The sequence below is a fragment of the Sceloporus undulatus genome, chromosome 6, assembly GCF_019175285.1.
Source record: "Sceloporus undulatus isolate JIND9_A2432 ecotype Alabama chromosome 6, SceUnd_v1.1, whole genome shotgun sequence".
Taxonomy (NCBI): Eukaryota; Metazoa; Chordata; class Lepidosauria; order Squamata; family Phrynosomatidae; genus Sceloporus; species Sceloporus undulatus.
Window position 1 is genome coordinate 52,636,956 of NC_056527.1, and position 16,607 is coordinate 52,653,562.

Here is a 16,607-nt window from a genome sequence, read left to right on the forward strand (position 1 = left end):
ACCACAGAATGCTCCAAGACAAAAGGAATAACTGAATGCAGTAGATTCCCCTTTATATGGTGGCATTCTTTGTAACAAAAGACTATTATTTAGTAGCCTGTATAGGAATGGAAATTGCTCTGCTCATTTCAAAGAAGTTATGCTATTGCCTTGTACAGTCCCAAAGTTCCAGCATTATTTTGTTGCTGCAGGGGACTGAAATGAGTCATGGAAACAGTTGCAGTGTTTTAAAACATGTCTCTTGACAATCTATCTGGAAATGCATTCCGCTGCATTATAGTGCAAGCACACAAGACAATGCTGCTAGCCAGCTGTGGACAAGCATAGACATTTACACCCACTGTTTGCCTTACATTCAGCCGACCCCCACCCACACTGTTAGCCCTACCCTGAATCATGCAAATAACGCTGCTGCACTATATTGTCTATGAGAAATTAGCACCTAGAACAAAAGCTTTTGTTTAGCCAAGCTAAAGATTTGCAGTCCTAGGAAATGTGAACTGGACTTTAAGAAGGCACAGTGCAACACGCTTTCTGAACTTTTATACCTTTCTTTCTTTTCTAAAAAAAGAGCTATTGTCACCATCCTCTAATCCCAAGCAGTTAAAAGAAAGCATCCATGTCCCTTCAGAATAGATGCCAGAAAGAAGAGAGAAAGAGAGGGAGGGAGAGTTGACACAAACTGAAACGCAAAATTTTCTTGCTTGGGTGGGGGCATAAGGGGTAATTTTCATTTCCAGGCATCCTCTGACTGTGTGTGTCAAAGGACATGGAAGAGTACAGGCTCTTTTATGAGAGGTATTATTCCTCACCCTATCCCTGCCCCACAACAGCAGAATGCATGCCCCAAACAGCCCCTTTTCAAATCAGGAGGAAGGAAGAAGGGGCTTACCTTTCATTGCCGGTAACAAAAGAAAGGACCTTCACTCTGTGTTGCTTCTGCACAGCAGATGCCTCTATAAAGAAAACACAAAGAGTAAAGTCAGCCTGGGAGGTGCACACAGAGGTGTACCGATTAAAACCCAGCATGCCCTTTTCAGGCACCAGGCTTAGTGGCTACGGGGCATGCCACCATCATCCTTCTTTTTCTTCCATCTCTCCCCCCCACCAACTCTGCATCACAGCAGGCTACTGTAGCCAGGAGACAGAGGTGCTTAAATTAGAAAACCACTGCCAGAGGAAATAAACAGGAACCACAGCAACCCCCTCGACCCCAGCAGCCATCAAATCCGGGAAGATACAGTACACATCTGTTTCACGAGGCCCCTTGGGAGCCTCCAACTCCAGCTACTTACCCTGTCTGCATTATTAATAGATGTTAATGGCTCCATTATATTGAAAAGGAGAAGCCCACCCCTTTCCTATAATATGGAAATCCAGAGTTGAGTGTGTGTGTTTTAATCACGAGACAGTAACCATCTCCAGTGGTCCTTCTATGGGGAGGAAAGTCACATTCCATCACCATCCCATCTACAGTCCCATTGCTATTGCTTACCCCACCCTTCCCTATACCAACCCAACAGCCAGAAATGCATTTCAAGGGAGCAAAGCAGCTGCAATCAAGGAAATTTGCAGGCAGTGACTTTATGCCAACAGAGCTATTTTTGTATTAAATAAAACTGTTTTTTTAATGGATTGCAATGTTCATTTGGAGCATTTTTCTTCGCTATATGAATAGATGCTGAGAATCGAGAATAAAAACCGCCCTTTGTGTAGGTGGTTTCTCTGCATGCTGCTCCACTGGGAGGGGAAAAACCCAGTATTGTCTGTGACAGAGAGAGAAAGAATATATTTAGTTCAACTCAGGGACAAATGCCTCCAGCTCTCTGATTTTGCTGATGTGTAAAAGAATGAGATTGTGAAGTACCTCTAGGCAGTGTTTTTGTTAATGTCTAGATTTTCAAAGGAAGTGTCATGCCCCCTCAAGGTAAATGTGCAGCGGCAGGAGAGGAGGGGGCAGGGGCAAGCATGCTTCAAAGTGTGCAAGACACACTCTCATATAAACTACTTTAAATCAGATCTCTCTAAGAATGCTGTGAAGTTACCCAGAGAGAATAAATTGTAGTGAAGGATTTCCAAAGCTCTCCGTTTAAAAATAGCACTATGCATAGAAGGACTTGCAGGTGTCAGTGTGCTGCTACATATTCCTCGGGGATTTGCGTCAATAATGCAGCGCAATTGCTTGAGGACCCTACAAGAGAGGGGCAGCTACAGCAAAAGATAGTTCACAATACTGTCTACTCATTAAATTGCTGCACATGTGTGCCTCTCTCTCTCCATTGCTCGAGTGTCACATTTAATTATCCCAGCTAAATTTAGCTCGCCAACAGTTTCTTTTAAAAAGCCCAAAAATCCAATCTAGAAAAGAGAAAGTGTTTTAAGTTTTTTTTAAAGATACATATTCTTATAAAATTAAAAAAAACCCTGCTTCTCTACAATACTGACCCTATAGCTTTTCCTGACTTAACAGGAGAAGGCCAGCCAGCAAGCCAAGATCCCTTGCCCCCAGATGCAAGAGGCAGCTGTTTGCTTACTTCTGACAAATACATAAGAAGTGTCATTAATTCTTCGACGACAAATGCAAAGCGACTGCCTTTGTTGCCCATTGTCCCTACAGATTTTAGAGAAGGGCGACTGTGCAAGTATTCCAAAGAAATGAAAAATCACAAGAATTAACTGTATGGAGTGTGTTATAGGAGACAGCCTCAGCGTGATAGTCTTCATCTTGCTCTCTAATTATTTATCCAGATAAAGTCTGGCTGCTGGAAAATTGGCTCTCAATGGGAGGTAACTGATCTGAAAGGTTCTTTTTGACTAAGAAATTACAAACCACTGGCACTACTAAGGTGAGCAAGTCATTGGATGGGACGGCCTAAGATTCCATTGAGAAGCAGTTGTCTTCATTCATCTCCAGAAAGGGAACTGGATGTTTTTTGGAGGGGAGAATTAGGAGGATGAGAGAAATATCTGAATGGAAGAATTTTAAAATCACAGAATCTAGCTTTCTGAGAAGAATTTAGTAAAACAGAGAAAGAGATGCTGCTCATTTCTCATTGTAATTGTGCATGCATTTCAATTTGCTTTATGCAAACAAAGAGAATTTGTAATCCCGATTTACACAGAGAGACTTCAATTTTTACAACAATAATTCTACAGTGAATATTTACCCTGTTCTATTACTTTGATTTCCTTTGTAAGGTAAGAATTTATCCCCTGTTTCAGATCAAGTACAGACATATAAAGGATGGGGAGGAAATGGACAGATTCCTTACTTACTTGGAATATATATACCAAGTAAGTATATATATTCCAAGTAAGTAAGGAATGTGAGCTGCTGGATTCCAATTGTTTTGTTTCCCTCACATTATTTCCCCCCTCCCCATTCACCGTAAGAGTAGATGGTACAGTTACCCATATTGTATGCTGTTTCACATTATCGAGAAATGGCAAAGCACAAGCCAAAAACTCATATCCATCCATATACATACAAATTTGAGGCCAAAAGGGTGTATGTGGGGGTCCCCACCCCTACGGTTAAGCCAAAAATTGAAACAACAAGTATTAAAAACTGCAGAAATTTATGGAAGAATATCAAAGCAAAGAATCTAGTAATAAACAGTAGCAAAAAAAAAATAAATAAATAGTTTTTTAAAGAGAAAAAACCTGTAGCTTGAACCCTAGAGTATTCAAGCAATCAGTGGCATTATAGTAAATGCTGCCTGTTATTACAATTCTCAAGACAATGTATTGTTTATTATCTTTGAAACAGCTTTATTTGGGTCTCTGGAGGGAAGCTACATTTATATTTTGAATGCCAAAAAAGCTAATTAGCAAAGCCACCTGCATTACTTGACTGCAGAACAAAGAGCATTTTCTTCTCCCATCATTTGGTTCCTAAGCCACACCCTTTTGTCCATACAAAGCACAGACTTCTTTTCAGTACTGCCTTCTTTCCTTCACCCTCATCCATAGCAATGAGCATTTTTCACAGCAATTTTGCAATAGTAGCACCACATTTTTCTAGGAAACATAGAAGACTGCATTTAAAAATCATCTGCAAGGTCACAATGAGAGCGCGTGGCATGGAAATGTTACCAAGTTCACAAATCCATCCATCCACCCCCCCACCCCCATCTTTCTTTCTTTTTTATCTTCTTTTCTATTTCTTTTTAGTGTGTCACTACTACATAAATAGCCTGGTCCTATATATGGTGGCCTCTGCATGCAAACTGCTTACATGCAGGCAAACACCTATGGCACTTTGATTATCCCACTCATTTTCCCCTTCCTTTCAGCCATCATTTCTCACAAGGAGTTCACCATGGGCTTGGACAGCCATCTACTCCAGTTCTAATGTGAAGCCAGTTCACCTACTGATAAAATATGATGGCTGTACAACACACGAAGACACTATGATGAATCATGGGCTAATGCTCTTTCTCTGCAAAGTGCATAAACTAAACTAAATGTGAATTAGGCCCCTATTTTGCTGTACAGATTATGCAACCAGGACTCATTTGCCTACATTTATGTTAAAGATTGTATGTGACTTGCAGAGTGATGTGCAAATCTCACACTCTCAGCTTTGTTGCATTTCTCCAAACCCCATCTGGATTTTCTTCTTGTTCTTATTTCCTATCACATACCAAAGCTGTAGTTTTCCTTCCCACATTGAAATGTGTATCTTTTACACACATTACTCATTGTGTACAGATTTATTTAATCATTTACCAAAAACACCCATCCTTTTATTCATTAAAGTGTGTTTGCATATGTTTTCAACTGTATGCATTTTTAACTATTTACATTTTAGAATATGTACACTATTGTGTACACGTTTTATTTCTCTTAAAAGACATACAACCCCTACAAAGGTAAGAATTCTTGAAGTAATGTTATTTTTCTCCTTACAACGTGCCTCGAGAGATGTGAAGAGGCTACTTTAATTGAGACTGTCAACTCCAATGAATTTTTTCCCATCGCTAGCCATGCGAGACAGTATGTGAGCTGAAGACATGCGCCTTTGCCTCACCATGCATAGAACTTATATATCCTTCCTGTATACGAAACAGTTTTTAAAACAAAGAAGCAAACCCTGCCATACCAAAATACCCACTGCCATTTTTAATTTGGCAATCGCAGACCCTGCAGAGTATAGGATACAGAATCAATCAATTAATTTTGTTAAGGTTAAGAATGTTTCTGCTTATCATGGCAACAGAGCTTTAGTTGTTGATATCCACCTCGAGTCGATCTCGACTCATGGCAACGCTGTGGTTGAGACATCTCCAGTTACTCCCTGTCCTTCACTGTTCTACTTAGTCCCTGTAAACTCATACCTGTGTCCCCTTTAATACAGTCCATCCAACTAGCATGCAGACTTCTTCTCTTTCTGCTTCCCTCCACCTTTCCTAGCATTATTGCTTTTTAATAATGATTCATGCCATCTCATGATGTGTCCAGAGTATGACAGCCAAAGTGTCATCTTGGATTCCAGGGAGATGTCTGACACTATTTGTTTTAGGACCCATTTGTTTGTCTTTTTGGCTGTCCAGGGTATCCTCAGCACACTTCTCCAGCACCACATCTCAAACGAATTGATTTTTTTCCTATCTTCTTTCCTAACTGTCCAGCTCTCACATCCATACATGATAATAGGATACACAATGGCTTGTATGATTCTAACTTTTGTGCTCAGTTGTATATCTTTGCATTTTATGATCTTTTCTAGTTCTTTCATAGCCACTCTCCCCATTCTTAATCTTCTTCTGCATACCTGGCTGCAGTCCTCATTCTGGTCAATATTTGATCCCAGGTATGAGAACCCTTTTACTATTTCTGTTTCTTCATTGTTTATGTTGAATTTGTGTAGATTCTCCATGGCCATTATTTTTGTTTTCTTTATGTTCAACATTAAGCCTGCCTTCGCACTTTCTTCCTTGAAAAAAAAAAGAGGATTTCTTCACACTGAGGGAAAGATCAGCAGTGGAGATTCTATAGCTTTTGCAAACTGGAAAAGCTGCCTCCTCATTAAGGATCACTATATATACTCAAAGAGGCATAATTGGAAGGAATTAAAATTATGCCTCTTCTGTTAGCAGAAATGTTGTTCTGCTAGCAGTACCCACTTCTGTCATCCAATCTGCTAATAGAGAGATCTGCTAGTAGAAAAACCAAAAAAGGAGCAAGGAAAGGGTGGACTCAGGGAGGAACTGTGTGGCACCAGATCAGCCTGGAACAGAGCCATAATGCCAACACAGCAAGTTAGGTCAGGGCATGGGCAGTTTTAAGAAACTTCCAATGTCCCAAAGCTGGGCAGTATCAGCTGACCCTTTGGCATTTTCGACAGTTAGGTTTTGGTCCATCTAGCTGCAGCGTGGGTTAAGTGTGTGATCTATGACCCACAGACAGTCTCCTGAAGTCTTTTTGGTGCCTGAAACACCAATTCTACCCCCCAGCACCAAAACTTTTTTTTCTGGTAAAAAATTACCATTCCCTCACCCCAGCAACAGTAACTTGGGGCTATAAAAGCTTTTTTCCCTAACCCAAAAAGTTCACTCCATGCCTGCATTTTTTTTGCATTTTTTTAAAAAGCCCCTATTTTGAGGCCTGGTGCAGTATGTAGTGGTACACAGCTTTGCCAAAGTATGCCACCTTATTTGACCCAAATGGCAGTGACTCCCCAATTTCAGGGAGGTGTTCTTACAGCTCAAACAAGATGCAAGGGAGTGTGCCTAGGACTTTCTGCATGCAAAGCATGTGATCCACCATCAAATTACAGTCACCTCTATGAGCTAATTGTTTTAGATTCATAATATACAATTTTCACAACCACAATTGTTTAAATTTTCTTATCATCATCATCATCATCATCATCATAATCACCATCATCATTGGTTTCACAATCTAGTAGGTGTTACTGACTGGAGTTCTGGCCCATCTATGATTCTGGATCTATCTAATAATCAAGGAATCTGTGTACTATTGGATAGTCATTGGACTACTTTATCTGCTCATGCAGCAAGATCTTGCAGACTGGATATAAGAAATGTCATGATGAACTGACTGGAATGACACATTAGAATCTATGCAAAAAGTGTGATCTACAATCCACAAAGAACTGGTGGGAACATATGCCTGAAAAAGCTGGAAATGGTGATGTAAAAATTCTTACGGCAGATTCAAACTGACAAACAATTGGAATATAATATGCCAGACATAACTGTGGTCAAGAGGAAGAAAGCTTGCCTAATAGATGTGACATGCTGGGGAATAGCAGAATAGAAGACAAAGAGGGAGAAAAGTTTATAAAATGTTGAGATCTACAGTTTGAGAATCCGTGCCTTTGGAAAAAGAGAACTAAGGTTATAGTAGTAATAGTGCTCTAGGAGAAATGCCAAATCATCATCATCATTATCATCATCACCACCTCCATTATCATTGTCTCCCCCTCTAGTTCCTCTACAGTTATTTGACAGCATCAATTTTCATTTGCATTAGATTTTGCCACACCTTTGTAGGGCTTCTCTTTACACTTTTATAAAAAAAATTCCTCACTCACCCTTAATATATATTGGCAGCAACACATGACATTCTGACCAATTCTCAGCATGGGAGTTTTTAAGCACTCGAGGGCTTATTTTACAGATAGTCTGAGTGAGAAATAATTGTGATTTTCTGCGGGTTTTCCTGAAAAATCTGGATGTGCAATAAATGTGGCCAGTGGAGTCACACCGGCAATGGCAGGGAAAAGTTGTGAAGGTGGGACTGTTCCCATCAGGAAGTGATGAGTCTCCAAGGGACATCTAAAATGTTCAAGTGGTATGATCCCCCTACCTTTTTTTCAAAGGGCTTGCCTGATATAGTTTACATGCACTTCTCTGCATTAGTACCAAATACATACGTGTACATCCTTGGCAGACAGGTAAAAATAATAATGCAGAGCAGCCACTGTTGTGTGACCTAAAATAATCCAGGAAAGCTCACCAATTTACACCAGCATGACCTCTGAATGGAGCAACATGTAGCCACTTAATCCAAATTTGCTATGAACAGCCTCAATGTCACTTTTAATAGCAGATACAAGCCCCAGAATTTCTGCAAATCTGGAAAATCTGGAGCACACCAGATTTTACTGTACATGTTGACAAGCCCTTAGTTCTAATCACGCCTGCATTCTTCAGACTATACTGCAAATGCAATTTTAGACATCAGCTCATACTGAGAGTCACCTGAGATCCATGGTATTTAACAATCAAGATATCCCATACTTAAAATACTCAGTTTCTGAGTGCTGTCAGTAACATATTGGTTTCCCAGTGTGGGGGGAAAGCAGGGTATAAATAAAGGGATGGATGGATGCTGGTGATTAAGGTCAAGTTTAGAGTATGGAGTACAGCTCCCAGGATTCTGCCACCAGTAAGATCATGCTGATGCTGGCTAGGGTATTTTGGAAGCTGTAGTCCTAAAAAACAAACACACACCCCAACATTTACAAGTAGTGCTCAATGTGCTTCAGCCAGTTAACATGTGCACATTTCATGTAGTTCTTGGCTTGTCCCAGTTGGTTTGCAAAATAAAACACACACAAAAGCTCTTTGCAGCAGGGTGTAAATGATAATTTGACTCCTTCTTCCAGTACAGTTGCTATACTACAGCTGTTAAACTCAAGAAAGCCTTGGGGTTCTCATATTGTTCTTTTACTGCTGAGTTAGTAGACAAAGGCGGGATACAGACGGGCAGGGGAAGACATCTTTGAGGTGTATTCTGCTGAATACGGAGCCTCCAGACCGCCCGGCTCAGGTGTATGGGGCTTCCACATGGGGGGCATTGAAGACGCCTCACCTGGGGCCGTTTCTGACCCTCAGTTTCCATACCGCCGCCTCGCAGGACGCTGCAAAGAGAGAGGCAGCTTCCGCACGGGCAGCCAAAAACGGGGCTTTTTTTTTTCTTTTGCCGGCTGGCGGATGCACAGCTGCGGCGCTCAGCACCGGCGGCAGAAAGCCTATGTGCACATTTAAAGCACCCAAGCCCCTTTAAACTTTTTCCCCCGCCCTGGCCAAGAACAAAGGTGGTCTCCTGCCAGCTGGTGATCAGCTGGTGTTGGCATCCTTGTCATCTTGCACGTTGCTAGTGTCACCAGCATCATGGATGCCTCCTCTCCTTTGGTCCCCGCGCTCTTGCTGAATCTGCAATGCACAGCCACAGCTGTCGCCGCTGCCACCGCTGTCCCCCTGCCATCCCCCATCACCTCCCTTATACATATGTAAATATTTAAAGTTTTAGCATTTTTTTTATTGTTAGGTGAAAATGGCGCAGGAATGTGTGTAGGGGTTCACTTTAAATTCCAAACTTTCCACAATTCTAGCAGCGCATGCGTACATGCAGCTCTAGGGTTAGGGTTAGGGTTAGGGTTACGAGTCTTAAAATGCGCTGCAGCTGTGCTGCAGCTTCCACACCTGCATGGCAGCTGACACTGCAATTGAAGCCTGACTGCAAACTGCGCATGTTCCAGGACCCCGACTCATTATGCGACGCAGCAGACACGGAGCTTTTAAATGGGCAACTTAAATTAGCGGCGTAGCAATTCTGGCGTACCGGTGCAGCAGCTTACAGATGGAGATGCGCAGCTGCGCACTATATAGAAAAGAAGTGGGGAAAAGCAGCACCTTTTTAATGCCGCTTCTTCCCGCTTGGGGCGTGTGGGCGGCATGTTCATGGCGGCATTCAGGTAAGGGCCGTCTGAAGGCTATACCTTCATGACGTCATGAACACACCCCTTTTTGCCCATCTGTATCCTGCCAAAGTAACCTATTTTTCCTGCTACATTAGGCAACAAAGCAAATACACATGGGGACTTGGAGCTGGGTTCCAGAAATGTTTTGGCACAAAAAGGATTTGACCACAAATCTTTTTGGAAACCACCTAAGGTTGCCTAGCACTATGAGAACCCTCTCCTTCTGTAAATGCTCAGTGCACTTCAGAGAAGCTAGGTGTTCAGAGGAAAATTTCACTCCATGCTACAGAGGAGGAACAAACACTAAACTTCTCCCTAAGTCTTGGTCATGTACAGAGAGAAAGTAAGAAAGTAAACAGCAGGCAGCTTCTCACTTAATGTCAATTAAGTGAGCTGGTTCAAGCTATTTTGCCACCAAAGGTGGACCAGCAAATTACATTCACTTGCCACTCTTTCTCCTTGTTGCCACAACCTGAAGCCCATGCTATAGCAACTTGACAATCCTTTTCTGTGACTGCTCAATTTCCAGTACTCACAATGGCTCACCTCTATGCTTGGAAACCATGAGCATCCCAGAATGAGACCCTGTGGAATGACTGGAAAAAAAAAATGGCCCCAGGGTCAACTGAAGCAGCACTGCTGCTTTAGCATGGAGCCAGCTTTCTTTTGGAAGGCTGGCAGAGATCAGCAAGGAGTACTCCCACTGTTCATCTCAATTCAGCACCTGACAAAATTGGTTCAGCTTGCCTCATGGCAAAGACAGCCCAGTCAAATGTTTCAGAAATACTTGGTGGTCAAGCATGTGTCTTCAAAACATAAATGTATCAGAGATACTGGTCCCTTCCTTCTCTCTTGTCCTTTATGCATGCTGGCAAATGGGAGGCAGCAGCAACAATTGTAAATGGCTAGCTACCAAGGGCACTCAAAATCTGCAGAGCCTACAGTGGGAGGAAGAAACATTTCTTCTTCAGAAACAAATTTTTAAAAGAGGAAGTGAGTTGTAGCATAAATGCAGAATTCTGAGAGAGTAGCTATTTATTCCATTGCCAGATTCTCAGTGGAAATAATTCTATTTATTGGAATAGACTGATTCTGGGAGTTTGGAAAAGGTCTAAGTAGAAAGTAAAGCAAATAAACTTTTCCCTGGATTTCTCCTTTAGAATAGAAAGAATGTCTCTTGGTGATTTCCCCCCCTCTCCCACTATAACTCCCAGAATCGTCCAGGCATAGATTAAGGGATTTTGGAAATGGCAGTCTAAAAAAGTAGCTTTTCCAGGCTCTTCTCCTTTTCAAATCACAATATTTGTTGCGAGTCAATGGGGTGGGAAAAATGACTCTGTGAGGAGCTTATGTGCAGTAGGTCACCTAAAACTATTATACCTGACCTTGGTTATTCTGTTTACAGGTAACACTGAATTAAGGGAGAAAAACTGTTTGGAGAGTAATGGAAGATTATTTTCTAAACTGAAGAAACATTTTTCTTAGAGATCTGCAACAAGGAAACCTCTTTTGGCAGCTGTTTTCTCCTACAGTGCTTGGATACAAGAAAATAATGCAGCACTGCAGATGGGCAACAGAAGAAAAAGTACACTTGAATTAAAAGAGAAATGCAATGTTAACCAGGTAGCATACACATGGAATGTGTTATCTATAAGCTAATAAAGCTGTCTATACTTAAATTATGAGGAGTCAGCTCAGAAATAACCGGTAGAGGAGGTCAATGGTTCTTATCATGATATACTGTTTCCGAAAGCTTAGAAAAGCCACTTTTGGATTACAGTTCCCAAAATAGCCCAACTAGGCTGAGGTATTTTCCCAAGTAATTTTCCCAAGATCTGACCCTTCTTTTGGGCTGGCTCATACACATCCTATTTCACCTGATGATTGGAGTCTGAATGTTCAAACTGAATCTAGTGAAAAATCTTGCAGTGGCTAGAACACAAGATATATCTTATCACAAGCTAGCCTAGCCACATATGCAAATCTGAGTGGTCAAACTGCGAACATGTTAGTATTCATCTGTTTTTCAAAATGACAGAACTCATCAGGATTGAGCCATGGAAGGTAAAAAGGACAGATGTGCCTCAGTAAGTTTGTTCTCCTGGAGTTTGGAAATATTCAAGCAGCTCGACATTGAAAGAATTATTAAAATGCTGCAAACTGGTGGATTGAGCCCTAAATATAAACGTATCACAAAGATACCATCATTCCGTAAATATCAAAGTAGTTTTACCTATCATAATCTATTCACATCTTCAAATTTCAGATGAAACATAATGAAGAGAAGTGTACTGTTAATGTCCCAAAGACATTCACGGACATCTGTGCCTTTAATATATTCATTAGTGACTAGAGACCTGTCTAATTATATCAAATCAACATGCAAAATTTGGCACCTGCCCAGCCTATAGTCCTTACTTCTCCATACCCCCTTTCCATATTAGAGCAGACAGTCTCTCTTGTCATTAGGCTCCAGAGTTACCTCCCTCAAGTATTCTCTGATATTTTATGTCGCTCCTCCTCAGAGCATTGCCTATTCGATTCTTTTTCCTTTAGACATCCTGCCCATTCTCCACCCAATTTTCTGGGCCTCGAAATACGGACCTTGGGGTTTTCAATTTTTAATTTTTATTTTGACAAGGGGAAAGAAACACCAACAGTGTAAACATCCTAAGGTACCAGATACTGTCTGATCTTAGAAGCTAAGCAGGGTCAGCCTTGGTTAGTACTTGGATGGGAGACTGCCAACAAATACAAGGTGCTGTAGGCTATATTTCAGGGGAAGAAACTGTTAAAGCCATCTCTGAGTATTCCTTGCCCAAGTACTGTAACCCTGGGAAATTAATGGGGCCATACTAAGTCAACAGGCAACCTGAAGGCACACGCAGACACAAAGAGACTTTGGTTCACTCCCTGTGACATCACTGCCTCCCTTGAGATGCCTATTTATTTATTTTATTGCACTTCTGTCTTGCCTTTTTCTCTAAATGGGATCCATAGCGGCTTATAATAATTTTTAAAGGACCTATAAGGGCCAGTCCTTTTAAAAATTATTATAAGCCACCTTGAATCCCATTTAAAGAAAAAGGCAGGACATAAGTGCAATAAATAAACAAATAAGCATCTCAAGGGAGGTGGTGATGCCAAAGGGAGTTGTCTATCAGGGTCAGAGTAGAGGGCCAGTGTCACATAGTGGTTTGAGTTCTGCACTATGACTCTGGAGACCAGGGTTCGATTTCCAACTTGGCTATGAAACCTACATAAGGAGTCACATGCAAGTCACCAATGCTCTCAGCTTCAGGGGAAGGCAAACTTCCTCTCAACAAATCTTGCCAAGTAAACCCCAGGATAGCATTGCCTTAGGGTCGTCATAAGTCAAAAACGACTTGAAGGTGTACAACAACAACAATGATCAGGGTCAGAGACTGGCCTCAGCTCTTTCTGAGCTGAGGCAACTACAAAACATTCAGCACTGAACTGACCCACAAACCCCTAATATACTGTTGCCTGGGGCACAGTGAGTTATCGATTATGGTTCCCAATTGCTGCTCCTGCTGTTCAGCATGTTAGGGCCTTGGTCAGAAGGCTCCCAGCATTGGGACCTGTTTGACAGTTCCCTAAAGATGATGAGTGCTAACACATCCTCCGCATATTTCCAGTTTACACACTCTTTTCTTCTTTAGGGTTTCCACAATCCCAATGGGCTTTCAGTTCATTCACAGAAATCACTAAATGGTCCTCATTCTCCTCACTGTTTTTTCACCCTTCTATCTCTGCAGCCCAACCAAAAAATAATACTGTCTAAGGTAAACAAGTAGCATCTTTTATCATCTCATTTTGAAGTACACATTCCACATAGTCACATATCTCTTCCTCAATCCTCTCTAGAAATCTATTAGGCTCACAAGAAAACAAGTGAATCATATAAAGTATTATAAATAAACAAATAACTTAATTCACAGCATCTTCGATATCAAGCAGAGTCTGGTTGAGTTTGATAATGTACAGTAATGTAGAGAGATGACAGTCTCTTGAGTTCTTTGTTATCAGAATAATTTCAGACTGAGACAGTTTCAGCACTCTTTGCACTTCTGTCAAGCAGATGCAGATTACAGAGCAGATTTGCTTAATGTGCATTGTGTACACAGGACAAATAATTGTGATATAAAAAGAAGAAGGGCAGAAGGAGTGTTTGCATCCTTTGCCAAGGGATGCACATTCTACAATATCAGGGACTCGGTGAAATGGCTGATAACTCCAAATATTTAAAAGCTGACAATTCTTTAGAAAAGGAGAAGAGGGTGGGGAAATCTAAGGCGAGTGTAGTGCTAAAAGGTAAATGACATTAAGTATTATTCGAAAACCATTCACTAACATTGTAGAAAATATCAATTATACTTTCACATATTTTATATTTTATGCTTTTCAAAGCTTGGAAAATTTCCTCTTTGGAGCTACATTTCCCAGAACTGCCTAGCCAATTGAAAAAAGTAGTTTTTCTGAGCTCTGATACTTCTACTGAATTTTTGTGAAAAAGAACATCGACTAGAAGAAGAAAGGGCCTCAAGTCAGAAATACAAGGGAGAAAAGATCAAAAGTTAAGAAATGGTCTTAAATCCAATTTTTAACATCAGCTAAAGCAGACCCACTGAATTTATGTAAGTGTTATCTGATCAAGTTCCCAAGGGTCTACTCTAGTTGGAACTAACAACTGGATTAGGGCCCCAGAGAAGTGCTTTAAAACGGGGATAAGCCTCTTAGACCCAATGATTAATAATGGTTAGCTATCTGCACACTATAGTGAAGCATGAGTTAATGTCAATTTGTGGAACCTAATACCAGAGACCCATGGAGCCTACAGTGGAGACACTTTGGTTATGATGTTAGTCTGTGGAAGTTTAAATTATTTTTTTAGAGGGGAGACTATTCTCCAGTTTCAATTTCCAATATTATGAAACACAAAGTAGATTAAAATCCTGTAACTCTATCTTTACAATTATAATTTTCAGCTGCCTTTCTCTTGTTATTTCACTTTGCCCACCACCCTCTGGTTTAAATGTTGATGGTGATGATCCTGCTTATTTTGTTCTACCTGCACTCTTGGAGGAAAGCAGTTTATTAGCAATTATTATTAGCAGCACATGTGAATAGTTTTCAAGGGTAGCTAATTGCAAAATATGCAGAGAGACCTTAGCCTCCACATCCAAGGAAATGGCTACATACTATTATAGTTACCAGTGATGTTGACTCCAGTCGACTGACTCAGACTCAAGTCACTTCAGTGACTCAGTTTGGACTTGACGTCACAATAAATGATGCACCACTCAACTTGCGACTTGTGTATGCCTAGCATCTGACTTGCTGCCCTAACTTCATCCAGGAACATTATGGAACGGAAACTGGTTTTCCTCCTTTGAACAACCTTTCCATCTCACTGCTTTTTTTTATTGGTCATGTGATGAAAGCAGCACTTTATCTGGTGTTCAGGAAACCCTCACTTCCTGTAGCCCCTTGCCTTAAGCCCATTGCCTAACTTATTTGCTGCTCCCATCCAAGTAATGCACTTCACGCTACAGGGGCATGTCTTACCTGCTGCTCCTAGTAAAAGCTTTAGAAGCCTCTTCTGATGTGCAGCAGAGACAGGATGCTGAAAAATGTTGATGAAATATGTGACATCAAGATTATTTTAAAAAGGGGTGAAGAAATTAGGAAAAGAATACTTCTCATATGTTCCTCATTGGATATGGAAAAGCCAATGCAACAGGTAACTCTTTCTAATGCAGTGTAAGGAAGGAACAGCCCAGGTTCAATGCAGAACTAGCTTTACGTTGTGAAGACAGTCCATAGCCGAATCAGGGCTCTTTGCCCCTGCATCATGAAGAGGATGGGGGAAAACCAGTTCATTTAGCCCATGTAGACATGCCCTCAGAGATAAAGGCAGACTTCTGTCTGCAGACATACTAGTAAACATTTATGTTTGTGCGCGCGTGTGTATCCCCCCCCCCACTTTTTAACAAGGTAGATGTGTTCCTAGGCATAATTTCTTTAACAGAAAATTTGGTACCAGAGGCAGAAATAATATGGAAGGAATGGGGCTCAGTTCCCACACCACCAAAAAAAGGCAGTTCAATATGCTTCAGCAACCTTTTCATCCAAAACTAAACAATAGGCACATGTGAAATGAAATGATCAAGTTAGGTACAAAACTAACTTTCTAGAGACCACCTGAAAGATTCTTTCAATATGCATCCTAGGATTATTTTTTCTTTCACCAGACTCTGCTTTTCCTATGATTTTTGTTTTGACAATCATTATTTTTAACATTCTGGGGGTGACAAATGTGGCAGGCTTATCTGCTAGGCCCTCTTCTGTTTTATTTGTTCCTGCATGATCAATAAGGGATTTGGACAGAAGTTGTTATTTACCTTGCCCGCTTTAGGTAGGCACATATGGCTATAATAGGATCATCTAGAGTGGAATTCCACTCTTTCCCCAGCTCAAGCTTTGTCTGTTGCATTGTTCACTGCATTCACGCTGTTGCAACCCAGCAATCCTCCTCATCCATAATATGATGAGGTCTTAAGGCTCTTGGTCCCAATAGATATACAGCACAAGACTAAATTTCAGAAAAACCTAGCATATTCCTGCAGAGAGATATATCCTTCACCATCCTCCCAATATTGATGCTTGTAATAAAACTTCCAGCTAAAAAGGATGAAGAGGAAAGTAGGTGGGCTGAATAGGCATGATAATCTCAGTAACAAGGAACGTCACTGTTAGAGGTATTGTTAACTTGGGTGCGTTACAGACTGCCCAAAAGCGGGCGGTCTGCCGCCGCCATCATTAGCTATGCCGAGAAGCCCCAGCGGCC

The 16,607-nt window shown here is 41.2% G+C and overlaps 1 long non-coding RNA gene across 1 annotated transcript in view; it reads right to left on the reverse strand.

The window, feature by feature from the left end:
• LOC121935562 overlaps positions 1–964 on the reverse strand; it is a 78,723-nt gene extending 77,759 nt beyond the window's left edge. The window contains exon 1 of the long non-coding RNA XR_006104818.1: positions 893–964. This is a non-coding gene — a long non-coding RNA (uncharacterized LOC121935562). The remainder of the gene's footprint in view (positions 1–892) is intronic.
• Between the last annotated feature and the right edge of the window lie 15,643 nt (positions 965–16,607).